The sequence below is a fragment of the Taudactylus pleione genome, unplaced genomic scaffold, assembly GCF_031769625.1.
Source record: "Taudactylus pleione unplaced genomic scaffold, aTauple2 ptg000037l, whole genome shotgun sequence".
NCBI classification, from domain to species: Eukaryota; Metazoa; Chordata; class Amphibia; order Anura; family Myobatrachidae; genus Taudactylus; species Taudactylus pleione.
Window position 1 is genome coordinate 14,572,847 of NW_028284439.1, and position 12,651 is coordinate 14,585,497.

The 12,651-nt window shown below is 41.7% G+C and overlaps 1 protein-coding gene across 1 annotated transcript in view; it reads left to right on the top strand.

Annotated features, from left to right (window-relative positions):
- Window positions 1–9,561: 9,561 nt before the first annotated feature.
- NLGN1 (neuroligin 1) overlaps window positions 9,562–12,651 on the top strand; it is a 765,562-nt gene continuing 762,472 nt past the window's right edge. The window contains exon 1 of the mRNA XM_088452412.1: window positions 9,562–9,617. The gene's annotated coding sequence lies outside the window, so the exon portion shown is untranslated. The remainder of the gene's footprint in view (window positions 9,618–12,651) is intronic.

Below are 12,651 nucleotides of genomic sequence, written 5' to 3' on the forward strand. Positions count from 1 at the left end.
CTGCTGTTGTCCACTACTTCAAAGTCCATAGGGGCTGGCTGTGTTGTGCTGTGCTGCTGTTGTTAATAGGGGCTGTGTCCACTACTTCAAAGTCCATAGGGGCTGGCTGGACTGTGTTGTGCAGTCAGTTCTCCATAGGGGCTGTGTCCACTACAAAGTCCTGTGCAGTGTCCCAGTCCTAAAGGAGTGCTGTAGTGTTGTCCAGGGGGTGCTCTGTCCATCAGGGGTGCTCCCCCCAAGTGCTAAAAAAATAATATATTTTCTGTGTTTGTGAATTGTGTGTGCAGTAGCCGCACGTGCATCAACAAAGTAGTGCCAAGCGTGCGCCTGTGTCATAAGTAAAGGGCCGGCTGGCTTGACCGTTAAAGGGTGCTGTAACCCCCGAAAGTACACTCCAGTCCAAACCAAAAAAAAATTATTTTCTGTGTTTGTGAATTGTGTGCGCAGTAGCCGCACGTGCATCAACAAAGTAGTGCCAAGCGTGCGCCTGTGTCATAAGTAAAGGGCCGGCTGGCTTGACCGTTAAGGGTGCTGTAACCCCCGAAAGTACACTCCAGTCCAAACCAAAAAAAAAATTATTTTCTGTGTTTGTGAATTGTGTGCGCAGTAGCCGCACGTGCATCAACAAAGTAGTGCCAAGCGTGCGCCTGTGTCATAAGTAAAGGGCCGGCTGGCTTGACCGTTAAGGGTGCTGTAACCCCCGAAAGTACACTCCAGTCCAAACCAAAAAAAAAATTATTTTCTGTGTTTGTGAATTGTGTGCGCAGTAGCCGCACGTGCATCAACAAAGTAGTGCCAAGCGTGCGCCTGTGTCATAAGTAAAGGGCCGGCTGGCTTGACCGTTAAGGGTGCTGTAACCCCCGAAAGTACACTCCAGTCCAAACCAAAAAAAAAATTATTTTCTGTGTTTGTGAATTGTGTGCGCAGTAGCCGCACGTGCATCAACAAAGTAGTGCCAAGCGTGCGCCTGTGTCATAAGTAAAGGGCCGGCTGGCTTGACCGTTAAGGGTGCTGTAACCCCCGAAAGTACACTCCAGTCCAAACCAAAAAAAAAATTATTTTCTGTGTTTGTGAATTGTGTGCGCAGTAGCCGCACGTGCATCAACAAAGTAGTGCCAAGCGTGCGCCTGTGTCATAAGTAAAGGGCCGGCTGGCTTGACCGTTTAGGGTGCTGTAACCCCCGAAAGTACACTCCAGTCCAAACCTAAAAAAAAATTATTTTCTGTGTTTGTGAATTGTATGCGCAGTAGCCGCACGTGCATCAACAAAGTAGTGCCAAGCGTGCGCCTGTGTCATAAGTAAAGGGCCGGCTGGCTTGACCGTTAAAGGGTGCTGTAACCCCCGAAAGTACACTCCAGTCCAAACCAAAAAAAAATTATTTTCTGTGTTTGTGAATTGTGTGCGCAGTAGCCGCACGTGCATCAACAAAGTAGTGCCAAGCGTGCGCCTGTGTCATAAGTAAAGGGCCGGCTGGCTTGACCGTTAAGGGTGCTGTAACCCCCGAAAGTACACTCCAGTCCAAACCTAAAAAAAAAATATTTTCTGTGTTTGTGAATTGTGTGCGCAGTAGCCGCACGTGCATCAACAAAGTAGTGCCAAGCGTGCGCCTGTGTCATAAGTAAAGGGCCGGCTGGCTTGACCGTTAAGGGTGCTGTAACCCCCGAAAGTACACTCCAGTCCAAACCCAAAAAAAAATTATTTTCTGTGTTTGTGAATTGTGTGCACTGTGGCTGCACGTGCATCAACAAAGGAGCAGCGCCAAGCGTGCGCCTGTGTCCCATAAGTAAAGAGCCGGCTGGCTCATTTCTTAAAGGGTGGTGTAACCCACAAAGTGCACTACTCTCCAGCAAAAATAAAATAATATTTTCTGTGTTTGTGTGCGCTTTAGCCGCACGTATATATATCAATATAACATAAATGGAGGACCAAACTTTCTCCGATAAAAATAAAATAGGGAAAGATCAAGAACCTCTTCCTCCTAGTGCTGTTGCTGCTGCTGGGAGTTGTTCATCATCCCAGAGAGGAAGTAGGAACATCACTACTTTTACTAAACAATTGACCCTCCAACAGTCCCTAGCGATGAGGATGAAGTACGACAGCAGTCATCCTGAAGCAAAACGTATAACTGAGGCCTTGACTGCTATGTTGGTGTTAGACGTGCGTCCGGTATCCGACATTAGTGCAGTGGGATTTAGACAATTGATGGAGGTAGTGTGTCCTCGGTTCCAAATCCCGTCTAGATTCCACCTGCATCCTCAAAGCAGCAGCGACAAGCGTGCGTCTGTCTGTTAAAGGGTGGTGACACCCTCAAAGTGTGCTACACAAACAATTAAAATATTGTTCTTTTTTTTTCTGTCTTTGTGAATTGTGTGGGCTGTAGCCGCACCTGCATCCTTAAAGCAGCAGCGACAAGCGTGCGTCTGTCTGTTAAAGGGTGGTGACACCCTCAAAGTGTGCTACACAAACAATTAAAATATTGTTCTTTTCTCTGTCTTTGTGAATTGTGTGGGCTGTAGCCGCACCTGCATCCTTAAAGCAGCAGCGACAAGCGTGCGTCTGTCTGTAAAAGGGTGGTGACACCCTCAAAGTGTGCTACACAAACAATTAAAATATTGTTCTTTTTTCTGTCTTTGTGAATTGTGTGGGCTGTAGCCGCACCTGCATCCTTAAAGCAGCAGCGACAAGCGTGCGTCTGTCTGTTAAAGGGTGGTGACACCCTCAAAGTGTGCTACACAAACAATTAAAATATTGTTCTTTTTTTTTTGGTCTTTGTGAAATGTGTGGGCTGTAGCCGCACCTGCATCCTTAAAGCAGCAGCGACAAGCGTGCGTCTGTCTGTTAAAGGGTGGTGACACCCTCAAAGTGTTCTACACAAACAATTAAAATATTGTTCTTTTTTTTTCGGTCTTTGTGAAATGTGTGGGCTGTAGCCGCACCTGCATCCTTAAAGCAGCAGCGACAAGCATGCATCTGTCTGTTAAAGGGTGGTGTAACTCTCAAAGTGTTCCAAAAAATAAAAAACTATTTTTTTAATGTGTTTGTGACTTGTGTGCGATGTAGCCACACTTGCATCCTCAAAGCAGCAGCGACAAGCGTGCGTCTGTCTGTTAAAGGGTGGAGACAGCCTCAAAGTGTGCTACACAAACAATTAAAATATTGTTCTTTTTTTTTTGGTCTTTGTGAAATGTGTGGGCTGTAGCCACACCTGCATCCTTAAAGCAGCAGCGACAAGCGTGCGTCTGTCTGTTAAAGGGTGGTGACACCCTCAAAGTGTGCTACACAAACAATTAAAATATTGTTCTTTTTTCTGTCTTTGTGAATTGTGTGGGCTGTAGCCGCACCTGCATCCTTAAAGCAGCAGCGACAAGCGTGCGTCTGTCTGTTAAAGGGTGGTGACACCCTCAAAGTGTGCTACACAAACAATTAAAATATTGTTATTTTTTCTGTCTTTGTGAATTGTGTGGGCTGTAGCCGCACCTGCATCCTTAAAGCAGCAGCGACAAGCGTGCGTCTGTCTGTTAAAGGGTGGTGACACCCTCAAAGTGTGCTACACAAACAATTAAAATATTGTTCTTTTTTTTTGGTCTTTGTGAAATGTGTGGGCTGTAGCCGCACCTGCATCCTTAAAGCAGCAGCGACAAGCGTGCATCTGTCTGTTAAAGGGTGGTGACACCCTCAAAGTGTTCTACACAAACAATTAAAATATTGTTCTTTTTTTTTCGGTCTTTGTGAAATGTGTGGGCTGTAGCCGCACCTGCATCCTTAAAGCAGCAGCGACAAGCGTGCGTCTGTCTGTTAAAGGGTGGTGTAACTCTCAAAGTGTTCCAAAAAATAAAAAAATATTTTTTTAATGTGTTTGTGACTTGTGTGCGATGTAGCCACACTTGCATCCTCAAAGCAGCAGTGACAAGCGTGCGTCTGTCTGTTAAAGGGTGTTGACACCCTCAAAATGTGCTACAGAAACAATTAAAATATTGTTCTTTTTTTTTCTGTCTATGTGAATTGTGTGGGCTGTAGCCGCACCTGCATCCTTAAAGCAGCAGCGACAAGCGTGCGTCTGTCTGTTAAAGGGTGATGACACCTCAAAGTGTTCTACACAAACAATTAAAATATTGTTCTTTTTTTTTCGGTCTTTGTGAAATGTGTGGGCTGTAGCCGCACCTGCATCCTTAAAGCAGCAGCGACAAGCGTGCGTCTGTCTGTTAAAGGGTGGTGACACCTCAAAGTGTTCTACACAAACAATTAAAATATTCTTCTTTTTTCTGTCTTTGTGAATTGTGTGGGCTGTAGCCGCACTTGCATCCTCAAAGCAGCAGCGACAAGCGTGCGTCTGTCTGTTAAAGGGTGGTGTAACCCTCAAAGTGTGCTCCACAAACAATAAAAATATTCTTTTTTTTTTTCTGTCTTTGTGAATTGTGTGGGCTGTAGCCGCACTTGAATCCTCAAAGCAGCAGCGACAAGCGTGCGTCTGTCTGTTAAAGGATTACATCGGTGACAGCATCCAAGTAGGCATGTCAGACAGTCCGTACCTGTACTGGCAGGAAAAAGAAGCAATTTGGAGGTCCCTGTACAAACTGGCTCTATTTTACCTGAGTTGCCCCCCCTCCAGTGTGTACTCCGAAAGAGTGTTTAGTGCAGCCGGGAACCTTGTCAGCGAAAGGCGTAGGAGGTTGCTTCCACAAAATGTGGAGAAGATGATGTTCATAAAATGAATTATCAACTCTTCCAGGGAGACCAGCCTCCAGAACGTACAGAGGGACCTGTGGTTCCAGCAGGGACGAATTAATACTCTGTGAGGATGAGGATGTACACACTGAAGAGGGTGAGGAATCGGTGGATGAGGAGGATGAGGATGACATCTTGCCTCCGTAGAGCCAGTTTGTGCAGGGACACATTAATTGCCAGCTTGTTTTGTGGGGGCCCAAACGAACCAATCATTTCAGCCACAGTTGTGTGGCAGACCCTGGCGCTGAAATGATTGATTTGTTAAAGTGTGCATGTCCTGTTTATACAACATAAGGGTGGGTGGGAGGGCCCAAGGACAATTCCATCTTGCACTTCTTTTTTTTCTTTGCATTATGTACAGTTTGGGGCCTAGTTTTTCTAACTGCCATCCTGTCTGCCACTGCAGTGTCACTCCTAGATGGGTCACGTGTTTGTGCCGCCCACTCGTGTCGCTTAGCATAGTCATCCAGCTACCTCGGTGCAACCTTTTGGACATGAAAACACTATTGTGAGGTGTGAGGTGTTCAGAATAGACTGGAAATGAGTGGAAATTAAGGTTATTGAGGTTAATAATAGCATAGGAGCAGAGAAACCAACAAATTCTGTGATTTTAGCTGTTTTTATGCTTTTTTAAAAAAAAATACAGATCCAAAACACAAAACCCAGAACCCAAAACACGGAAGGGTGGTTTTGGCAAAACCAATCCAGATCCAAAACACGAAGAAAGATCCAGATCCAAAACCAAAACACAAAACACGAAAAGTGGCCGGTGCACACCCCTAATATGAACACATGGATAAGATAACACACAAGCTCAATGCACATAGTACCCTGGATCAGAATGAATCCCAATTTTCATTCTGATCCAAGGATCAAATTTAAAATGCTAGGACACTGCAATGCTAACCAAGTTGCCCCCATGCTGCCTTCTGTGCTTTTTATTATTTCTCGGATGTTAAATTAATTTGTAAACTGGATCTTACTCGATTGATATTAAAGTCCACTTTATATTCAAACTGCACTTATTCTAAGACATTGGAGTTCCATACCTAGGCATGGATGAAAACAATAGAATAATATTTTGTTAATCAGTACTGACTAGTACAAGATGTCAAATGTAATATGCATTTAAGCATATTATCACAACCTTGTAAAAGTAAGTTAAATCTACATGAAATATTACAATAATACAATTTATAGACTACAATAAAGATTAAAAAATTTAAGTAATTAAAAACTAATTGAAAACTTGGCATTCTCTAACAAAATTTGAAAATCTTAAAACTAGCCAAATGCTATTATACATACATACATACATACATACATACATATCAAGTGATGCCCAATTTTGGTAAAGGCAAAATATCAGTGGGCTTCAGTGTTTTAAAAATATTGAAACCCATTACAGATGTATGAAGGTATACAGGAAGATAAGGCGGTTCCATTTTCAATTTATAGCAAATTTGCACTGGACAAGAAACATTATGATACGAGGGGGGGGGGGGGGGTTGGCAAATTCAATTTTATTTTGTATGTTGATAAAATACTGTCTGCTTTATATGAAGCACACAAATATTGGGCAGCTTTATTTTAATGATGATATTTACAGTTGAGCAAGAATGCACACCCCCCACCTTTCAACTTTAAATATGCAAGCACAAATTAAATTGCCCCTTGCCTACTCCAAAATATATTTTTGTACACCTTCTAGTTGGATTCACACCTAATTCTAAATTGAGCCTAAATTTAAATGTATATTGAATTATTCATCATTTATTATGGTGTCTTCTTACAAAGTAGCAGATATGTCAGCTCACTACTGATGGCAGGTGTAATATACTAAACAAACTTCGATAAGTGATCAGCAGCAGCAGTCAGAAGCAATCAGGGTCTGAGAGAAGATACTGTAAGCAGTGATGAATGGCTCTTTCAAAGGATAAAACCCTGACATGTCCTCTCACTAACAAGTAACAGGTGCTGAACCTGAACAGTTTAAAATAACAAAAGTACAACTGAATAATAAATAGTCCAAAAGCAAACAACATAAGCAAAAAGTACAGGGACAGAGTGTCCCTCACTATAAATTATCTGGGGTTGATGATTATTGTAACTGATTAATCAGCAGTGTTGTGCCATAAGTGTTTTACATCGACGGTGAGCCATCAATGGTTTGCACCATAGATGACCATCACCATCGTAGTGCAGGCAGAGTCTGGGAGGTAAGACAGGCTGGGAGGAGGGCCAAGGGGCAGGGGGTGGGACTATGCGGAGCTGAGGTAAGCTCTGTACCACATACGCCGGAGGAGAAAAAATTAGCGACCTGTCCGCCAACGATGGCAAACCATCAACCATCAGTGACAAACCATCAGTGGTCGATGGTCATCCCTGACCTAATAATCAATGAAGGATATAATTTATTATTATACTGTGTCTGGGAGTGGATTCTCTATTATAATAATTAACAGCTACAGATGTGAATCACTAGACCTGGCAACAAACATAGGGCCTGATTCAGAGATTTTCACAAAGCCGGTATTTATGCATATTGAGCGATTGTTTGCCATTGTGCATGCATAAAAGCTGCATTGCGCATGCGCAGTGATTGCGTTGTGAATACGCTTGTACAGAGGAACCACTCACAAAGTGAGTGACAGGCAGTCATCATCTGGGAGTGGTAACTGGAGTTGCTTAGGAAAATGCAGGTGTGTCTGACTGTATGGACATCGTTTCATGGGGATGCATACATTAGCCATTGCAATCTCCTTTACGGCATGAGACCTCTCTGCGTTTCATGAGAGCTGCAGTGTTTGAGGCTGGTCAGACTTGACTTACATGCTGCTTGACTGCCCAATGTGTGTCAATGTTACCGATGTTTACACTGTTGCATGTCGTCAGGCGGAGATGAGAAGGCAGCAGTGGGCGTCCCTATGCTCAGCTACGCTTTGGAAGGCATTAGCATATTTTAGCAACTGTGATCTGTGAGAGAATGCATTTGCGATTGCATTAGCGTAAATCTCAGAATCATGCCCTTAATCTTTTGCAAAGGTGGTCGCTGTTATGTATGTGAAAACAGGTGCAAATGTGCCACATTTGAAATTATGCTTACAGAATTGACTGGTTGCTAGGGGATACTGCAGTTTTCTTTCTACAGTTATATTTGCACCATTTCACATTATGTTCATTGATCAAGGAATCTTTTACAACAACTACATACAGTATAATTATATTTGGCATTGGCTACTGTATTTTTGTTATTCACTAAAGCTGGGTACACACGTAAAGATTTTCTGTCCAACCATCCAACTAGTTGATTGGTTGGAATGAAAATCTGGTAAGGTATGAAAGCAAATGACAATCAGCAATTTGCTCCCAAATACCGGAAAATGGACAAAAACTGTTGTTTGAACAAATAGTTTAGATCAAACATTTAACAAACTTGTCTGACGACCATTTTCATCTGTTTTCTGGCATTTAGGAGCAAATTGCTGATCATCAGTTACTCCCATACGTTACCAGATTTTCATTCCAACCAATCAGCTAGTTGGATGGTTGGACAGAAAATCTTTACGTGTATGCACCTTTACCGTCATCTATATTGCTTACCAGATATTGAACAATCAAGGATTTACCTCTGTGCATGAGCTGCTATTGTTTTGTGTTTTGTAGTGTGGGCGCGCAAGCTATAAGAAAAGTACTGTAAGTACATGGTAAAGGTGTGTGTCATGGGATTACAGGATTTGGAGAATGTATGCCCTTACTCATCCCCCACCCCTGCATTATGTAGTTTTCTCGCATCTTGTGCACACCAAGTTCTTTTGAACAGACTGACTTTTGTACAAGACTGCCTGTGCTTACTAGGCTGTTAGGCATATCCAGCTGTTCACCTTGCTTGCAGTATGTGCACATCACTCAGAAGCACAGTGAGAAACAGGCATTTACTGCTCCGGGGCTAGCAGTGGGTGCACGATTTGCGGATATACTCGTCACCCTGGAACAATTATGTCACAATAGAAGCGAGATGGGGTACACTTTGTTCTTTATTCATGACTATGCTCATACAATGTATTAATAAAAAAAAAAGTGTTCGCAGCATAAATATTTTGCACATATAATAAGCAAAGTCTTATACAGTAGTCCTAATAAGCCCCCTTCAGATAGGCAGTCCCCGGTGTGTTGCTGCTGGTGATGTACAGATATAGCTTAGCAGAACTTGATGCCTTTGTAATAGGACATGTTTGGTGCTGCTATAACAGGCGTCTATTGCACCTCTCTGCCCCCAGTCCCAACTAGTGCAGCTGCACGTCACCGTGACGCCCTGCACCCCGTGCCCCGTGCACTCCTGCTGTCTCTGTCACTGCACGCAGGGTCCAAGCGCACCCTCAGCGCCCGGACCAAGGCGACCACTGTACCGGGTCTGCATTCAGCACAGAGCCAAGTACACTGCTGCAACCCCCATATAAGGGCACGGGAGGCGTCTGCTGCCTCTCCTGGATGTACACACAGAGCAGGGCTGGTGGAGGAGACCTGTCCTCTTTTGATAGCTCCTTCCAGGCATCTATTCCCAGCTCTCCCCCCCCCCCCTTCCCACACTCCCCACTTCCCTCTCTCCGGGATCTCTCTTATTAAGGAAATCTGTGGATTTGGGCATCGGGTTGCCAACTTGTGTTCTGAGTATTTTTTTAGATTGCATTTTGGATGTATCCCTTTATTTTTTTGGCTGTGGTTGTAGACATCTGATTCTTGTTGGAGCTGCTGGCTACCGAGGCTTCATTAACAACAAAGCCTTTATTCATTAAATGAAGGTACTGCAAAATGCTTCAGTTCAGCATTCCTCCAGCCTTTTATTAGGCTAACTCCAGTATTTATGATCGCTGATCCTGGACATGTACAAGGTAAGGCAGAAGCGAGGTGCTGTGCAGAATTCCTATACAGCCTAATTGACAACGCTATAAATAACTTTTGCCTGTTCTCTGTATTCCCAGCCTATTTTTTATTGTATCATTCTTTTTAACAATTGTCAACAGACTCTCTTTTAATGAATCAATATACTACAATGTACATTAGCAAATACCAAATGCATGTTAAAATAATTCATTAATATATGCTAAAGTCTATATATAAGGTATTGGGTTTGTGCACACACCTATATAGATATATACATTCAAAGTGCCATCTGAGCCTTAATATATCACATTATAAAATGTCTCATTTGCATTGATATTAGTGACGGTTTCACAGGTTCTGCAGTGTCAGGAATGTGACTTTAGTAAATGTCTTCCATACATATGTGTCTCTCATCATGTTATACCAAGAGATTCAGGGTAACACGCTCTAACATGCATTGTGCAGTATAAGGTGGTGTGGACCTGTACAGATAAACCTAGGACACAATGAGGCTCATTAAGTTGATGCTGCTTTTTGATAAAATATGTCATGAACATCTGATATCTGTGTAGAACAAGACAAGTTAGGCTAATTCATGTAGATAGAGGTGAATTCAGAATTACTCTATGTACCGAGGACAGTGAACCCCGATTCTTGTGAAGTCCCTGTTATAAATCACAAGCATAGCTTATGTACTATTATGTTTAATAGCAAGCATGGGTTTTATCTCTCTGTTATCTATTTCCATTGTACTGAGACGGAGAGAATGTCATATTAGTGTAGGTGACTACATTGGAGCAAGAAAGAATGATGTTTTGGAGATGGGCAAGTTTCCCTTTAAATCATGACTCTGGGGATGAACGAGTTGAATGAATGGCTATATTGAGCTCTTACTGTTCAGCTCAGCCATGCAGTGTGCATTTTTCATTTTCAGTGCAGGTTTTAACTGCTTCTCTTCCAGAACTTTATCTAATAGAGAATACTTGGGGTGTGAAGAGTGCACGGAAAGCATTAAAGATGACGTCGCAGTGATGTATTGAACCTACTGTAGTGTGAATTGATCTCACTGGACAAAATACAGTATGAAATCCTTATACATTATGGTAGCCATTTGCCTCTCCAACCTGTTACTCATTAACTGTGGCATGTTGTCTACTTGAATAATGATTTTATATCTGTAACCAGTGGAAGTAAATTAAATGATAATTATTGGAATACTCTTATTACTGCCATCTGGCAAGAAGAGGTGGCCTTTATGTGTGGCCATTAAACCATTTAAATGCCTTTCTTAAGACACAGTACCATTTTATGAAAGAAGAAGGCACATATTACTGCATTATATTACCATTATTATACAGTGCATGGTTCATACAAAGCCTTTGGAAACATGATTCCTTATTTACAATGTTGAGGACAGGAGGAACCTCTTAATTAACTTCAGAATGTTAATCTGTTGATAATATACAGACATGGTGCAACACATCAGAGTAAAATATGGGTGTTTATAGCCAAAACCTTTACAATAAAATAATACAATACTCTACATATCACCCCTCTTGTTCTTTAACTTATTAACTCAATGTTGCTTAGACATACTGAACAATATTTCTACTGTTACTACAACTGATACTATTTTTTATTATTAATACTAGTAGTATTATCAGTAGTGCCACTACTCCAGTTAATTAAAAGTTCACATACTACCTACACTATACAATATGGTAAATTGTAATGCACATAGACTCCAAGCCAAATAAATAGACACTGGCAACACAGGTGCCCTGCCCAATATATTATTTCAGTACAGTATTTGTGAAGGTTAACAATAAGACATCATGCTTTTGTTCTCTCTCTCTCTCTCTCTCTCTCTCTCTCTCTCTCTCTCTCTCTCTCTCTCTCTTTCACACACACACATTCTGATATCACAGAGATACACTTGCATAAAACCTCAAGGGCTCTTGCAATGTAACAATGTAGCAAAGAAACGGAGTCATAGATCCAATATCAAAAAAGCAAGTTGTACCTCAACTAGGTCTGAGCTCTGCTACACACATGATGATATATTGTTACTCCAACTTGCATTTCTATAATGGTTTTTCTTGAACATATTAGTGTCACTTAAACAGGACATTGGGACATTTTTACTTGTTAAATGGATTTTACTAGTGTGAACTGCAAAGGCTTAGCCTGTACAATTCCTTGTCTCAATACAGATCATCTTTTCACATTCAGTTGCTTACTTCCAACAGGATGCAGCTGTTTGGAAAGCTGATTCTGCAGCTTGAAAAGTCATTTATCAAAGTATTTTTGTCCCAAAACTGTGGCAAAAGTAGAGCAATTGCACATCACAAGCATTCATGAAACATATCCATTTATCCAGTGATGCTTTAATGAATATTTTAGACTATATACCTATAAGCTCATGTAGTATTGCTTGTGGTTTGACCTTTCATCCATACGCCAAGTACCAGTATATCCAACTGTTGCCATGTCCTTCTGCGGGAAGGTCATGTCTGTTGCTTTCTCATCTATCATCCCTCTTTATTTTACTCCACATCCATTTCATGAACCTCAGTATTGCCTAAAGCAAAGTTGATTAGATCAACAATGTGTTCTCTCTGGGCAGCCTAATGGGCATAATGAGGCATCAATATATGATTTACCCCTGTACTATTGATAAGCCAGTAGGCTTTGGATATTCTCAATGGAGGTAAGTCATTATTGAGACATCTCTTTGTTTTCAGTTGATGCTGCCTTGAAATAGTAATTTTGCAACTGCTATTTCATAGTGTGTGGCTGATTTTATTGTGCAGTTCTAAAATAACAGTGTCTCTTTTCCATTTATCCAATGTCATAATCACACCATGAATTGAATCACAATATTTTTAGGGAAAGTTAGAATTGTGAGACCTTACTCTATAATGGTTATGATAATTTTTTTGCATTTTTGTACCTATGGGAGAAATAAATGTTAAGAAGAAATGGAGATTCAGTGGCAAACAGAAGGATAGAGATCTGCTTAGCTTATCTCACATTTTCTGC